The following is a 16,670-nucleotide window of genomic DNA, read 5'->3' on the forward strand; positions in this document are numbered from 1 at the left end:
TTTTTTAATGAATGGCTTTCTGTTGACTTGAATAATATGGAGAGAAACTGAATTATATTTGAAATATGTGCCGAATCTTTAACGTTTGCTGTTCATTGATCATACTCTCTTCCAAAGGTGAGTAATTTTGAAAAATGTTAGTAAATACTTAATCTTACTCTTTCCAAAATTGCCTAGCTTCTCTTTTTTGTCATACTTTAACAACACGGGGTTTGGGGTGCTGACCCCATGCAGTCTAAAATCCACATACTATTTTTGACTCCCCAAAAGCTTAACTGCTAATAGCCTACTGTTGGCTGGAAGCCTTAACAGTTGATTGACACATATTTTGTATGTTATATGTATTATATACTGTATTCTTGCAACCAAATAAGCTAGAAAAAAGAGAATGTTAAGAAAATCATAAGGAAAATACATTTGCAATACTGTACTGTATTTATCAAAAAAAATTTTTGTGTTAGTGGACTCATGCAGTTAAAATCCATGTTGTTCAAGGGTCACCCATATAATTAAATTAGATAGTTTGAGGAATATGTTCAACCTCACCATTTCTCTGCAGCATGAAGATTTCAGATGATCATTAAAATGTTTAATTCCTTCAAAATCTTCATTCAATCATTTATATTCTCTGGTATTTCTCCCAGAGAGAAAATATGCATATTCCCTTGCCTCAAGCATATTCAAGTATATTCCACTTGCCTCATAGACCATTGAGACCATGTAACTGAAAGCAGAATGTATCAGCTTCTCCCCCAAATTCACTGCAAACCCTGTAATTACTCTTAGGAAGTTAAAATAGGCACATTTTTAACACTGACCAAAACTTTTTCCCCCTAATGAAAAAATCTTTTCCTCTTTGACTCTACCTAGTCACACCTGTCAGTAAGAAAGGCAGATTTTGTGTCTTTTGCTGTCACCTTATCTTTTCAACATAGATTCTGTTTACAAATACCTTCTAAATTCTTGATCTTTTCTGCATTGATCACATTATATTATAGATAAATATAAACAAATACTACTTTATCTCCTATGTTGGTAAATCATGTATATTGTTTATTGAGATGTTGGTCATTAAAAAAAAAAAACCTATAGATTAAATTACGTTTAAATTGTTTTCAAGTCAAGTGGAGTATAAGTTTACATTTCACAACAGTTCATCTTGAAAATCTCATGGGATTTTTTTCAGCTAATGTTCTAAGTCACTGATCTCAAAGAGACTACTTAAAAAGGGTGAGGTGGGGGGAGAGCAGAGAATGTGCTTAGGGCTTAGGAAGCAGAAACAATAATAACGTAAATGTCACCTGTGGTCTAAGATTGCTATCAGCAGTAACTATTTTTGCTATTAGTCTTACAGCCTACATTCAGCAGATTTTTTTTTCTCTTGGCATTGTTTTAAACGACTGGTGTAGACTTTCTTACTCTGTTTGAGTCCAATTAATAGTTCTTTAAAGTACTCATCCCTGGCTTTATATGATGGTCAGCTTTAATGAGCTCAGAAATACTCTCATTATATACAAGGCTTTTGAAATAAGCTCCTGTCGAAATCAATTGTATCACTGTCTTCAAAGCAATTAACATAAGAATAAAGGAGGTTAAATTAGACTTCCAGGCTTTGGTGAAATTAATTAATATTACTTTACCGGTGGGGATAAGAAGTAGATAACCATTTTCATTACTTTATTTGGAAGAGATTGTCACATGCAGCAAATGGACTAGTGCAAAGTTACATGCTGAATCTCTGGTATCTTTTAAATCTCTGTATTGTAAGAGATTTTTGCATAATTTTAATAGTACAGGATTAAAAAGTGTAAATTGATTGGTGAATTAAGCTGGGTAAAAGTTGGCCATTATACACCAACAACTGCTTGAGTAGGATGAAAATTGAAAAATATAAGGAAGAAAATGGCATAGAAAAGTAAAAAACAAATATCTTTATTAGATTATAAGCTATCTGTTATCGATAAAGGAAGACTAATTTGTCTTTTCATACTTATTTTTGTACATAAAAGATGCAATGTTCTGCACCCATCATAGTTTCTAGAATTCCAGAACTATAAATGCCAATAATTTAACTGTATTGAATAAGGGTTTAGTTAACTCTTAACAATATATAGTACCTGTTTATTCTCTAGATTGTAGTTTTAATGTTATAAATGAAATACAACTTTTCAAAATTGGAAAGAGGTCCATACCATTCTTTTATTGCTCAGTAATCCTCTGAGCATGATAAATTTGGTTGTCTTTCTCAGAAGAATTAAGTATTTAGCTCCCTCACAAAAGCCACTTTAATTTTTTATCCTAATATGGGGACAGATCGAATGTAGTCCTCTCCCCTTCCTGCCATTGTAGTATAATATAAAGTTGCTCTACATTATAAGATACCACACTACTATTCAGAATTCATTTGTCTAGTCATTTGTTACCAGAATGATCAGGTATTTATTTTTTAAGAAGCTGAGGGGTCAAGTCAGTTAACATGGCTTTAATTCAACATGTAGTGAGCCATGGCTAAATTGTAACCCCAAGCTATTTCTCTGGTCTCATATATTGTCTTCCTTGAGAGCAAAATAATAAGTTCAGAGTGTTCCTGAACATGCTCATTTTGATGAGAATGAAGGGGATTTTTGCTAATGAATTTGTAAATATGTTTACTCCTGTGAGCTAACTATCCTTATTACCTTACTCCTTTCTCATTGTTTAGAAATAAAGAAAATTTAATTGCTTTCAAAATAATAAAATATTATATTATTTTGGACATTGAGGATCTCTGTCATTTTGTAAATGAAACTGTGACATTTCACCTTTTTGTTAATCCTTCAGTTTTACCTTTGGTTACATTTAAATATGAAGGTAAAGAGTTGAATTTGGTATAGGGTCTAACATCATACCATATCCTTAGTAACAGGTTATTATGAATGTGTCTGATGGTTGGTTGACTAGAAATGATCTCCAGTTCCACATTTCAACATGAATGCACTGTGGGTGGAATGATAAATCCACTCATTTAAGCCATATTAACCATTACCATAGATCTAGAGTGATCAGTTGTTCCTGTTTGCCTAGGACTGAGGGAGTTTCCAGCACAGGGATTTTCCATTTTAAAATTGGGACTGAGGGGTTGCTGGAGATGCTGGACTTTTAGTGGTAAAACCATGAAAGTCCCAGACAGGTGGCACGAGTGGGTCACCCTACACAGCTTTTACTGCACAAAGTAATTCAAATGAATCCAGTTTGCAAGACATCATTTAATTTGCCCCTTTGAGAACATGATTTCTATGAACATGTAGATTTAGCCATTAATGACTGAGATCAAGGATTTTGCTTAATGGAGACAGATGTCATGTTAACATGACAACAGTGGTAACCATTTATTGATCACAGGACTGAATCTTTGTGAAGATAGCTAAAGATAACTTTCTCTGAAATCTTTCTTGATATTTGCCCCCCAGGAAGAATTTGCCATTACTTTCTTTTTACTGCCAATGTGCCTTGTAACAAAATTTATTATAGTGCTGATAAACCTCACTATTATCAGCACTATAGTGCTGATAAACCTGTACTAGACTACAAGCTTCTATAGGAGGATAGAATCTGCCTTTTATATATCTTCGTATGACTAGCATCTAGTGTTTTTAATAAATAAATCAATTACCTATGTATTTTCTACTTTTCAAAATAGTACAATAAAAGATATGGCATTTGTTATCCTTATTCTAGTGATGGGAAACTCAAAGATCCGAGATGTTACATAACAAGTATGAGAACACAATGTTAATAAATGATGAAGCCAAAGATGGAAAATCAGATCTAATTGCAAAGCCCATTCTTTCCATTACTCTGTATTAAATAATTCTGACCAACACAGCTACTTGGAAGATGCCCTCCTTTCAAGGAGGAGAGTAGGAATCAGCAGTACAAACTAAGACCATGTTAGTCTTGTCATGGATACTGATGAGGGTTTTCTAGTAATCTGCATAGTAGATTTTATACAAAATTGCTTTGGGAAGGAAGTGATCAAATTAAAATTCAGTCAGTGCCGGGACGCCTGGGTGGCTCAGTTGGTTAAGTGTCTGACTTTCGATTTTGGCTCAGATCATGATCTCATGGTTCATGAGTTCAAACTCTGCATTGGGCTCTGCACTGACAGTATGGAGCCTGCTTGAGATTCTCTCTCTCTTTCTCTCTCTCTCTCAATCTTTCTCAAAATAAATAATTAAACATTTTTAAAAAATACAACCAGTGCTGATATGCTTAGATAAGGAAATCAGAATACATACTGCAGTTAGGCAGAAGGCTCACCATTAAACTTTTTTATTTTTAAAGGCACAGTGACGTGGCTGTCCCTTAAGAAATCCTATAGTGCCCCTAATTCACTGTGTCCACTCCTTCTCTTCAATCTTTTCCTATGTGGTGCATCACATTGTTTTACGTACTAACTGGGAACTAAAGACAATAAAATGCTAATATTATATATAAAGTACAGTAAAGTAGCATAGACCTATATGAAGAATATATTTATGCTACCACCTTTTAATTTATACAGGGATGCATTAATTATTAAGCAAAACAAAACAAAAAAGACTTTCCCAGCTTCTTGAAAAATATTTGTATACAAAGTTTCATAATAATTCGCTCTTGGTGTATTGGTGTCATATGAATGCTGTGATTCATGCAGATGCAGGATATTTATAAAAACTAACCACCTGAGAGTAAGTGTACATAATGACTGCAGTTTATATGACACGAAAACAGTGACCCATTTATTAAAGTCCGTTATGCAGATATGGAGGGGACTTTAAAGACATCCCAAAATATTTGTCAGGAATTAAGTGTTTAATATATCAAATCCTCAGTGTAAAAAGAGATAAACAGTATAAACATGTGTGCAGAGTAGATACGAATTTGATATCTATATAGGGAGGACCTACTGTTGGGAGGTACTGTATTTCAGGAGTATTTATATTAATGAAAATTGTGATCAGATGAAATAAAATTTGTCATATTTTACATTTTGGGAAAAATTGATTATAGATAAAATGTGTTGTGAGTGACAAGTAATAGAAAGCTTTGCCTTTAAAATAAACAAAATTAGGGGCACCTGGGTGGCTCAGTCAGTTAAGCATCTGACTTTAGCTCAGGTCGTGATCTCATGGTTCATGGGTTTGAGCCCTGAGTCGGGCTCTGTGCTGACAGCTAAGAGCCTGGATGGAGCCTGCTTTAGATTCTGTGTCTCCCTCTCTCTCGGCCTCTCTCTTTCATTCAAAAATAAATAAACATAAAAAAAATTAATAAAAATAAAATAAAATAAGCAACACTAATGTAATTCTTTTTTACAAGAATTACATTAAATAGTAGGTGATGTGGAATCTTAGGAAATTATGCTCTTTTTATCTACAAAGAATCCCATTCATGTGCCTTAAGCAATACTGATAAATATTTAGTTTCAAAACTTTAACTTAAAAATCTAATTTTCAGGGGCTCCTGGGTGGCTCAGTCGGTTAAACATCGACTTCGGCTCAGGCCACAATCTCACGGTTCGTGAGTTCGAGCCCCACGTCAGGCCCTGTGCCATCAGCTTGGAGCCTGGAGCCTGCTTCAGATTCTGTGCCTCTCTCTCTGCCCTTCCCCTGCTCACACTCTGTCTCTCTCTCTCTTTCTCAAAAATAAATAAAAAACACTAATTAAAAATAATTTTTTAAATCTAATTTTCAGTACTTTACTTATCTGTGTCTTAGTTATTTACATATTAGGGAAAAAACACCTTTTTTATATTCATCTATCTTCACATTATCATCAGGAATACAAGCACTGAGAACACTGATGAGTATAATCTGTTTTACTTAGTCAAATTGTGTAACAAGCCTGGAAGAAATCCAGGCTAGCATCCTGTTTGGCCCCTAGTGGTGGGCCAGTAAATACAAATGGGTGGTACTCTGTATTTATATAAAGAGGGATCTAAAAGCTGAACCTAGGCAAGTCAAACAGTAGACTTCTATGTCAAAGAAGGAGACATCTGAAAACCACCATTGCGCCTCACTATTTAAAGCTATATTCTATAATACACTTCTATAATTTTTATGCATTTGTTTTAGTTGTGCCCTTTTTCTTCCAAATTGAACATACTGTTAGCTTCCTTAAGTGCAGTACATTCATCGTTTAGTGTATACGTATTAAGTTTGCCATTGCAACACAAGTACACATGTGAGCATAAAGTGCTCAAATAGTCAGGGATTACCTGAACCTAAAACCATGTATAACAAGTGAGCTTTTGACATTTAAATTATTTTGAGGTAGTTTTTCAGTTTAATAAATCTTGCCTGCTTGTTTATTTATGTATCAGCCCAAGAATCCCAAGAATCCCAAGGGTTCTCGTCCAATCGAATCCTCATAACCACCCAAGGACTTAGGTTCTATTACTAACCTGTTACTGTTTTAGTTGAGGAGAGAGATTTACCCAAACTAGTAAGTAGTAGATTCCAAGCAGTCCCCTTCCAGAGCCCCTCTGCTCTGTAACATTAGGCTGTTACAGAAAAATCCAAGGAAAGATAATAAAATTTCGCCTTCATGTGCTGAAAGAGATGTAGACACTTCAGATGACTTAAGAGAACGCAGAGGACTTAGCAGTTAGTTCTTTGTAGTTCTCTGTGCAATGCAGTGTAGTTCAGTAGTTCACAACTTTACAGTTCAGTTGGGGAAGAGAAAGAGAGAGAAAAATGAATGTTCTGCACACAGAGTATCATATCTGGTGAGACAAATCAAGGGAGACCTTGAGTGCACAGTACGGTTTTGAAAAGGAAAAAGCAGTGAGGAGGAGGAAAAGCATTCAAGTTTCAGAGGTAGAAACGTCTGCCGTCAGCTTTCCATGTGGCAGGATCGTAGGTCATTTCAAGCAAAGAACACATGTAGGGAGAGAGAGGCAGGTAAGACTGCAGTCATAGTTTGGGTCTCATTGGAAAGGACTTGAAATGCTAGGTTGAAGAATCTGAACTTGACTGGGTAAGCATCAGAGGCACTGTGATGTTATATTTAGCAGGAGAGATTGGTGCATTCACCCTATTAGGATTAACTGGACAGGCTGTCTAAGAATTATATACTTAGAGAGTATAAATATAAATATATCTTCTCCAAAGGAGAATGTTGAACTTCGAGCTTGCATACTGTACTTCATTCTACTAGGTAGAAGAACTTTATGTTTTAGTTCTTTCTCATTTAAATGGGCAGTTTACTGTTTTTCATATGCTTGCTCTTAGTCGTTCTCCACTTACTGTCTCTTTTCAGGAAAAAAAAATTCAGTGCATGAATATCCATAAGAACTTATTTTAAATGATTTGTTTGTGACTATCTCTAGGTTCTTTCCAATCATGCTAAATAAAGAACTAAGACCATAGTACATTCAACTGAACTGAATTCCTGAAGCCCCAGTTAGTAACTGGAAGCATTTGATGATGTGCCAAAATGTCTCGGGTTCTTCTGCCTTCCATTTACTACCTTTTGACCTGTGGCATTGACATCATAAACAGAATTCAGAGTAGGGAGAGCCATGGTCAGATGGCTGTCCTTAAGTAGTCTGTTGTCGGCAGATGGCCACGTTATTGAGTGTCCTGCTCTCTCTCTGTCTCTTTATGTATCTCTCTCTCTCATTTTTTTTTTTTACGAATTCACAATGTGTTTTTTAAAAAGTTTTAAATATAAAGAACATCATCATTACCTATCATGTCAACATAACAAAAAGATATACTTCCTCCAGGCGTTGACAGGTCATACTGTATTTATGTCCAGAGATTAACAGCAGATACACTGCTATTATTTTCAGTAATAGCAGCAATACCTAATTTAAGCACACTCTAGCAACAGATATGTTTTTATCTATCACATTAATATCTGAACCATTGTTTTACTTGTCTCCACTTTTTTTTTTAATTTAAATTCAAGTTAGTTAACATACAGTGTAGTCTTGGCTTCAGGAGTAGAACCCAGTGATAGGACATAGGACACCCAGTGCTCATCCCAGAGTGCCCTCCTTAATGCCCATCATCCGCCTTTTTTTTAATCTTTTGAAAAGTAACCTTTTTTGGTTTTCAGTTTATTTTTAACTCGTTTTAACAGGTCATATCCATTGATTTGTTGGACACTGAGTCCTCTGAATTCATAATAGCCTTTGCCGGTTTAATTTCTATCTAGAATCATACACACAGATCCTGATCTCAGTGAGTCAAATGAATGAAAGTCACACAGATTTATAGCAATTAACTTTTCTCCTTTTTCTCTTTTATTACTTATCAGCTAGTTATCCTCTTACTGTGTAACTGACTAGTGATACTACACTCTGAGTAACTATTTTTCCTTATTACATATGATTGTGTGTTCAATCCGAGCACCTAGACTTGAAATATTCTTGTGTATTTAAGAAAAGAATTAATTTGTAATGTGAAAAAAAAGAATGCCACTTTTTTTTTTATAACACTTGTGTGACACTGTTGACCATTATGCTTCTCAGGGAAAAAAAATGTATAAACACGTATGATCCATATTGTTGAGAATTATAAAGTAATCTTGCTGTGAAAATAGATAAGAAACCTAGGTTTTCACCAGGCGCCAGTCAAGAACTGGTTTGTTTTTAAAAACACTACCTATAGAAATGATTTATTCTGAAACTGAATTATCCTTTATTGCCTTCGAACATCCTATTGGAGACACTTCTATACTGGCAGAGAAATCTAGGTGATATGGAAAAGCTACCGGTCTATACCTACTGATTAATTCACTGCCAGGCATTGACTGGATAAATAAATACTTCCTTGGGAACATCTATATGCTCTTTGCTATTACGAGAATTACATGGGAAAGAGCCACAGAGATTTTTAGCCTAACTGCCTTGTATTAAATGAGAAAACTGCTGTCTGTAGAGATTAAAAGCCTTCCTCAGAGCCACAGAGCCTGTTAGTGGAAGAAAGGACCTCGCCCTCAGCTGTTCTGTGCCCTCAAGTCCACTGTTGTTTTCATTCTGGTTCTCATGTTCTGTAGCCAACCTTGAGTCCTGAATTTGGCAAGTAGTAAATATTTAACGCAGAACATGAATTTGAGGAATCAAATGAAAAATTACAACCAAATGCAGAATATCCTCATTAGTTAGTAGCAATTTTGTGATCTAAAGATTTCAAAAAATGAATTCAGTGCCATTCAGTGGATGTTACTACAGAAAATGAATGAAGGGCAGGAGTGGGGGTGGTGAGGGGGGTGTCTTGTCATGGGCAGAGTTAGGTGGTTGTTTTACATTCCTGAAGATTCACAAAGCACTTTAGCATATACAAGAGTGAGGAGTCCTGAATTACAATAACCTACTTTTAAATCCACAGTTTCTCTAGAAGCTTGCCAGTGGTGTGGGTTGTTTTTGTTTTTGTTTTTGTTTCTCTCCCTGAATACCTACTTACTTTGGACATAGAGTTCTTATGGAAATATTAGACTAACTACTAGTGAATAAACCAAAAGAAAAATACCCAAAGTAGGAGTCTTGTAAGCTTTGTTTTGCTTCCCTATTTCTAGTATTATAATGGGAGCAAATACCTGTTATACCTTGTGTTAAAAATTATGGTAATTGGGTGTTCATTTTATTTCAGTTCCTCTCAGAATAAGGTGGTTTTTTTTTTCCCCTCAAGTTTGGGCAAAGTAAGAGTTGTAGTCACTGTATTGTAGTCAAGGTATAGTTTTACGACACATAGTTTTCAATACGACAGGACTAAAAAGAGATTTTATGATGCCTAAAAGATATAGTAAGTTTATTCAAACTTAGTTGCGAGGAAAATATTCCTGTAGCATACCGTTAGTGTTGTAATACATGCTTCTCCCTGCTTTTACTTTTCAGGATATATTTTCTGAAAAGTTCTTTTTTAGAAGTAAAATCTCACATGCTACAGAACTATAGGGAAATCCCCTTGGCCACTTGGAGTATCTCTGACACTTGTCATGGAGAAGGCAGCACGTAGTGTTTCCCGGGTGTATACTGTTTTGATTTTTCTGTGTACAAAATATTAGAATAATAAATAGTTAATGGTAAGGCTTGTGGACATGAAAACTGTTGTCTGTAATTTATATGAAATTTATGTAGCAAAACATAACTGTTCTTCTTTAAGAAACTCTCCTTTGTCAATTTTACAGTCAATTTCCAAGTAAGTCAGTAACTGAGTTTAGAATAAAAACTTAAACCTTAGAATAAACACCTTATCTAAACTGATTTAGAAATCACGTATCTTGACAAATATCGAGGGAAATTCATAAACTCTGGAACGAAAAGAAAAAAATGGCAATGTCAGCTATACTTTTAGTGTAATTTATATTTAACCTTTTATCTTTATAATAATAAATATTATCACAGCCAGTTCAAGCAGGCAACTTTAATTTACATCTGTTGGTTAAAGGCTTTAGCTTTTGTTTATGCATGCAAGAATTCTGACTTTTTAAGATTAGCTTCAAATTTTTGGATCCGTTCCACGAAGAAACATATTGTTGTTAAGTGCAGGCAAACTTGAGAACCTCACCATTTCTGCGTTTATGACCAGGAGCCAGCAGAGTCGTTTCCATGTTTATTTACTCTTGTTTTAGTGTGTCATATCAGTTGACAGTATTCAGGGCTTATGTTGATCCAAGTTGCCATAAAGCAAGGGAGTGCAGGCTATAGAACTGTCAGGGGGTCTCCGCACCACAGACCAGCGCAATTTAAGAAAAGCCTTTGCAGAAGGATTCAGTGTCAGTCTTGGAAATTGACTGTAAAAATGCAAATTGGCCTTCACTTTGCAGTCTCTGGAACAAAAGAGGTGGAAAGTGAGGAACCCTCAAACAAGCTGAACGTACTTTTAGGCAGAGTTGATTTCATGAAGACAAAAATAGGGTCCCATTTGCTCATTCACAATAGATATTCAGACTGGATATTCTGCAGTCTGTGTTTTATTGGAGCCTGCCCCAAGAGAAGGGTCACCTCATTCTAATTCATCCTAATGTTTCCCCTCCTTCCTACACAGGGAAGTCTTCCAATGCTCCTCACTCTGCAGGGTTAGGAGGAAAGACTTCCTCTGACCAGTCTCTTCTGTCACCTTTGTACTTTACGCTGGTGAAATGCTACTACGTTTTGATATTTGAGTGCAGATCGCATTCGTGTCTTCTGTGGACTTACCGTGTGCTGTAGCCAGGAACCTGGTCTGCGTTCCTTTTTCAAAACCTGGGGCTCTTCTAATTTACTTTGTGAGTGAAAATGAATTCTAGAATCCCCAGGTCAGGGGGACAAAAGGAACAAACCAGAAGATGCATAACATTTTTTTTTAAATTTTTCTCATGCCTATACTTAGCTCTCCTTAAACGTTACTCACAATCAAAGAATTGTTTTATTTCAGAGAATATTTGGTGGCTGCAGTTTGTGCCTTTAATCTGTCTCATCAAAATAACATGATTTTCTTTTTGCTTTCTCAAGAGGTATTCCACTTGTAAACAGAGTCTTGAGGGAAGTATTTTAGGAGAGCTAACCTTTTCATTTGTACTAGTAAGTTACTTGTATGGATAAATGACTTACATTTTAATGGAACTGAGGTATCTTCATCTTGCTTTTTTTTATTCTGCTTGCTTTCTTTATATATTTTTCTATTATTAAGAAAGGAATGAGAGGTATTTTTTGAGGAGATGATCCTAAAACACCACTTTTTGATAATTAACACTCTCTTCAAATATGTTTGGGGAGAACCTTCTTGATAGTCTCAGATTTGAGCAGGTCGCGTTATTCTCAACATTGATTCTCAACATTGATTTTTCTTTTGACTACTCTCATCAATTTGAACGTTTTATTGTGAAATATCCAGTAAATTATGAGAGCGGAGAGCTAATGAGGTAGGTGGTATAAATTTGGGGCAGTTTTGACACTGCTGACCTTTTCAGAAAAAACAGACACAGACTCTAGTCTGAGTTAAATCCAATTGCTAAGTAAATACAGTTTTTATTGAAGTTAAGTTTTGTTTTGAGATACTTGTGGATCTACATACAGTTGTAAGAAATAATACAGAAAGATCCCATTTATTCCTTGCCATGTTCCCCATGCAGGATATTGATGTTGATTTCGTCAAGTGTAGAACATTTCCATCACCGCAAGGAATAGAAGTATAAAGCAAGAATTACATAGATTTTGAGCGATTTCCCGATTCCAAATTCTTCAGTACTAAAAATTTTGACACCTGGACACACTAACAGCAGGGTTTTAGAGGAAAAGTCGTTTGGCTAGGTCACTAAGCCTGCATTCGTAACTCAGCTCTGCCACTAAGACTGGTTTAAGCACTTTATGGGAGTCACTGCCTTGTCGTGCTAGAATTTATTCTTTTGTAGGGACTTGGTCTAAGTCAGTGATTCTCAACCAGAGTGGAAGAGAGCGATGTCTTTCTCTGCTGTGAAGTCTTGTCAGGATCTTGGGTTGGGGGGGCTTTTCAGACCCAGCGAAACACCTTTCCGTCCACGTCTCTGCCTGCACCTCCACCTTCGCCGCATGCAGATTCTGCTTTTGGCCCCCAGACGTCTAAGATTTCGACTCCCTCATCCTCCATGGAGAACTGCTTCTGAGCACAATTAAATATGTTACTCGTGGGCTGTAGATACAGTTTGCCAATGACTGGTCTCCAGCATCTCCACGCTACTTTTCAGCTTGAAAATAGTAAGAGAAAAGTTTCTACAAAGAACATTGAAAATCTTTCTGCTTCGTAGCACCCCCAGTTGATGACTCATAGGACTGGAGAAAAGTGTGCTGAATTTCGGAACCAGTTTCAGAATGGTGTATGAGGAAGGTCTCCTCCAAAAGGGATGTGATAGAAATGACATTTGAGGAAATATAGGGATACTCCTACAGAAATCAAATTAGCTAAATCAACAAACTGAAAAAAAAAAAAAATGAGTCACTCAGCATAAGGATTTGACCCTGTCTGATGCCTAATTTTTTTAAGCTTATTCATTTATTTTGAGAGAGAGCAAGTGGGGGAGGGGCAGAGAGACAGGAAAGAGAATCCCAAGCAGGCTCTGCACTGACAGTGCAGGGCTCGAACTCATGAACCACGAGATCATGACCCCAGCCGAAGTCAGACACTTAACCGACTGAGCCACCCAGGCACCCCTGATGCCTAATTTATAGGTTTAAATTTTAAATTTTAGCAATCGGTAACTTTCTCCGTAACCTTGATGTCTTCTCTCCAAAAAAGATTTATTATAAAATTATAGCATAAAAAAGAAGGATATGGTGTTTTTTATCATCATAATTGCTGTCTTAAATATTTTTTTCCAGGATTCAGACTAGCCTGTTAAACCTCCCTGGTTTTATACTTCTGGTTAGTGCTATCTCCCTGACTGTGACAGGTCCGAGTTACCGATATGACTCCTTTCTGTTTCTTTCCTTAAGGAGTGAAAACATATGGGGTGGGGGTGGGGGGGACGACCTAGGATTACAAATGATATACCTAACTTATATTAGAATGTTGAAAGCAATGAGTCCGAACTTAGAAACAAACCAAGAGGCAAGGGAAAAAAAAGGAAATGATTTTTTTTTTTTCTATATTACGTTAGGGATGACACATGAAAGAAAAAATTGAGGAAATCCAGAAACAAGAATCTATTTTCCAAAATGACAGCTAAATGAGATTTTGGGGCCCACACTAAAATGAGCCGAGTCAGACAGAGCAACAAGCAATGGCCAAAGGAAGTGATGGTATATATGAAAATCTGCAGGCTTAGAGTGACTCAGAAGATGTAAGAAACCCTTACTCAGACACAGGATTGTCTGTGGCACACTCGCCTGGAAACGGTTAAAAGACAGAAAGGGCTGAGGGAAGGCGATATAAACCTGGATACCTGCTTTCCACTAAGATCCTCTGATTCTCTAAGGTGAGTAACACAGCTGTCCTGAGAGATGCGTGGCCAGCTCTCTGGTAACGCACTGAGGAAGGTCTAAATGAGAGAGCCCCAGAGACTGTGAGGCCAGACCAGCTCTGTGCTTGGGAGCGGCCGAAGATGACTCATAGGAGGTGGAGGACAGTGTGCTCCATTTACGGGCTAGGTTCAGAGTGGTGCATGAGACAGAGTGTTTGGTATTAATGATATAGTGATACCACCGGGGACGGGGAGTATATAGCCAGTTCCCACGGAAGTTAGGAACAGAGCTGTATTAACCCAGTGTCTGAATCTAGATGCAAAGGACCCGTGTGGTGCCAGCTGCTAAATTCTTCACGATTTTACCCTTGAATGAATACTGGACTCAGGCGTCGTGGGACTATTGATATTTCTTTTAAAAATCCTGATCTGTACGCCAACAACACGCAACCATCTTCAGCATGGTTCAGTCTTTATTAATAAAATAGAAAAGATGATCTGGATCATCAGCCTCGGAAAGGAGACAAGAGACACTACAAAGAATCGGCAATATCTACAATACATCATTGTTAGCAACATCTCAATGAGGAGTGAAACAAGATTATTCTGGCATCATCTGTGAGAATTTCAGACAAGCTATTTTAAGAGGAAAGTGGGCAGATAGATGATGGATGGAGGGATGAATAGATGCAGGGGTGGACGGAGGCAGAAGTGGGTATGCGCATTGAAAGGTGTAATAGAGCACTATCGTCTGAAGTCAGTTGAAGTTATTCTGAAAGGAAAAAAGAACAAAGGAAAAAGCGGAAGCCACATATGGGATTAGCAAAGCTGAGCATGAGCCTGAACACACTGTGAGGAGGAAGAGCTATTAAGGAGGTCGTCAAACTAGACAGATGATCCATTACTAGTGGAAGCCAAGAGGCTCAGAACCATTAGCCCCGATTGTAATCTTCTGAGTGCCTGGAGAGACCATCGCAATTCATCTAGGAATGGTTATTGCTTCTTACGTGACAGTCGTGAGGACCTCGCTAGGTCCGAACCACAAACTTTTCTGATGAAAGATGGAGCAAATTGCTAAATTTGAAATCACCCTTGCGATAGGCAGCCTGCAGCTCGGGGTACTCAGGAATACAAATTAGCCTTTTGTACAATAGCAGTAATTGTGCTGGACTTTCATGATCAAAACGTGTGCATGAAAGACCTTATTTTGAAAAGAATTCATTCCAAGTATTTTGGGGAGGAGGAGAGCTGGCATTGCTTTCAGAAATTGTATTTTTACATGATTTATGCTACCATTCTCCCTGATTCGTCTTGATCAGACATAGCGTAGTGAAGTATTCAAGGGCACAGGCCGAACACAAACTGCCTCGGTTTGGTATGTGCCTCTACTTCTTTATTGGCTATGTGGCCCCAGACAGTTGTAATGTTCAGAGGCCTCAGTTTCCTCATCCATAAAATGGGGACAAAAATAGCGCTTAAATCATAGAGTGGTAAAGTGTAGATGAGTTATTACATGTAAAGCACTTTGACAGTATCTGGCACATAGCAAGCACCGCCCCCCAAAACAGAATCTTTCTCTATCTCCATCGCTTCCTTCTATTATTCTCTGAGCTACGTGTGAGCATGCGCTCGCTGTAGCATAGCTCGGGCCTGTGGGCAAAGATCCATAGAGAAGTGTCATAGCTGCAGCAGGAGAAGAGGAGTGGGCGTCCCTAACATCCTGGCTAGATCTTACCAAGAAAATAGGAGTTAGCTTTGATGGTATATAGAAGAGAAAACCATGAGACACAAAAACAAGGCATCAGGCTACTGATATTTTTAATGAAAGAAAAAGAAAAGAAAGGATTGTCATTAAAATACATCGAAAATTTACATCTCATGGGGCGCCTGGATGGCTCAGTTGGTTAAGTGTCTGACTTTGGCTCAGGTCATGATCTCACGGTTCAGTCCAGGCCCCGCATCGACCTCTCAGCTGTCAGTACAGAGCCTGCTTCAGATCCTCTGTCTCCCTCTCTCTCTCTCTCTCTCTCTACCCCTCTCCAACTTGTGCACGTGCTCTCTCTCTCTCTCTCTCAAAAAATAAAAAATTTAAAAAACAGACATTTTTTAAAAAAAGAAGATTTACAACTATGGGCTAAGATAGGTGGCCCTTCAGTATTCGTTATAATTTCCAAATATGTTGTGGCTTTTCGCACCTACACCACTCACCCCATCTAGAAGGCTTTGCCCTACAACCAGTTTCCAATAATTAACATTATACCCATATTTCAAAGCATGGGATAAAACTGCCTTTATTCCCAGCTACAAGGATTTGCTAAAAGCTGCTTTTATAAAGATCTTAGTTTTTAATTTGCCTTACTTTTCTTATCAGACAATAAACTCTCTTAAGACATAAATCCTGTTATCATTACCACTTATTATTTTTAATCATCACCTGTGTGCCTCCCCCTGCTCAATCCTGAGCCCGTGTGCAGTGAATGCACAAAAAAATGTTTGCTTTTGAACTATGGAATGAATCTCAAATCTATATAGGCAAGGAATTTCACTCCCTGGTAAGGCTCCCAGAAAATCTTTTTCCAAGCCCCAGAGGACCCCGTGTAATGAAGAGTGACAGCTTTTCAACAATGATTTCACTTACCTATGAAGTTATTAAAACAGTTGCTGCTTTAGATTGCTAATTAATAAAGATAAATAAATATTCTCTCCACTGTTGGGCCAGTTGGGTTCTCTGTGCATTCTTGTTCCTGTTTTTATTCTACTCCTGACCACAGTTTGTTGCTGGTTCA

General features: G+C 37.2%; 1 protein-coding gene across 18 annotated transcripts in view; it reads left to right on the top strand.

Moving 5' to 3' along the window:
- NRG1 (neuregulin 1) overlaps positions 1 to 16,670 on the top strand; it is a 224,826-nt gene that overhangs the window by 133,510 nt on the left and 74,646 nt on the right. Inside the window, exon 1 of one of the 18 annotated variants that reach the window (XM_058720237.1) lies at positions 13,781 to 13,899. The exons of the other annotated variants lie outside the window; for them this stretch is intronic. The gene's annotated coding sequence lies outside the window, so the exon portion shown is untranslated. Of the gene's footprint in view, positions 1 to 13,780; positions 13,900 to 16,670 lie in introns of those variants that run through there. 18 annotated transcript variants of the gene reach the window in all.

Source organism: Neofelis nebulosa, chromosome 3 (genome assembly GCF_028018385.1).
Source record: "Neofelis nebulosa isolate mNeoNeb1 chromosome 3, mNeoNeb1.pri, whole genome shotgun sequence".
In the NCBI taxonomy this organism is placed as follows: domain Eukaryota; kingdom Metazoa; phylum Chordata; class Mammalia; order Carnivora; family Felidae; genus Neofelis; species Neofelis nebulosa.